Raw genomic sequence first — 1,289 nt, forward strand, 5'->3', positions numbered from 1 at the left:
GGCTCCTTGAGTAAATAATACTAATTGAGCAGTATCAGTAACATCTGTTAACTCATCAAAAGCCAAGGAAAACCGCTTGAAATAATTTGCCTTGATTTTTAATTGATTATTGATGTTGCTTCTCATGGGCTTAACTCTTCTCACCCAAAATCTAATAGTAGTAAACAAGTTAACTTTCTCTGGACACATTTTGTTGGTGCCTGCTGCAATCAAGCCCGATTTAATTAACTCACCATCAGTAAATGTCTTTCCTTGTTTGGCCAACAAATGAGCCACTCAGAAACTTATCTTGCTTGCAGCTTCATTTTAATTCTTTAAATGTGGAAGAAATTCTGATGTAATGAGACATTCTGTTTTAAATATCTCAGATAGATGATACATTCCATTTCAAATTTTCTACTTTTTCTGATGGTTGTTCTTCTATACGTTGAGAATATTGTGGTGAGTGTTTAGTCTGTTAATGTTGATATATATTGTATTCTTTTAGCATGGCTATAGTGTTATTGCATAATAAAAACACTGCTTTGCCATCTGATCCAATAACAGAATAATTCGTATCCCATTGGATTATTGGTCAGGCCTGCATATCTAGTCAGCTTCTCCTTCTGCCCAATTCTGCTTCTGTCTCATCCTTTACACCAGTGTGGATTCTAACAGCACCCTCTAATAGTCATCATGTGCTTTAAACTTGTCTCAGAGCCTGCTCCCAATAGAAGGAGGAGTGTAGGGGTGGTCTGAGGAGGTAGGTGATAAGATGGGGTTTGGGAGCTGTATTACTCTTTGCTAGACTAGCACTGAGGACCACCTCACTGCCAGTAGGAGGAACATAGATAGCCCTCAGCATACAGTGGTGGTCCAATTGTTAAAACTTTCACTGGTGCTGAATTGGGATGGTATGTTTGTGGAAGGGAATGTGCTAGGCATTTGAGAAACATGGGGAAATGGTTACTACAAGACGATGGCGTTGGACAAGCTCCACTGACACCTTAGAAAAAAATTATGAAAGACTAGGAGTGGTTAACAGGCAACTGAAAATCATGTATAAAAGTTAGAGGGCCTCCTTGTCAACATACAACGAGGCAACCTTCAAGGATCTAAAGGATCCCCACCATTTTCCCATTTAATTCACCAGTACTGTCCCTGCAGAAACCAGACCAAACTTAGAGGATGAGAGTAGACTTCCACAAATTCACCCAGTGTTAGCTCTATTGCAGCCACCACACCAGTTTTGGTATCTTTGCTAGAGCAAATTAACACAGCCTCAGGTACATTTTATGTGGACATTGATT

This window comes from Diceros bicornis, chromosome 5, assembly GCF_020826845.1.
Source record: "Diceros bicornis minor isolate mBicDic1 chromosome 5, mDicBic1.mat.cur, whole genome shotgun sequence".
In the NCBI taxonomy this organism is placed as follows: domain Eukaryota; kingdom Metazoa; phylum Chordata; class Mammalia; order Perissodactyla; family Rhinocerotidae; genus Diceros; species Diceros bicornis.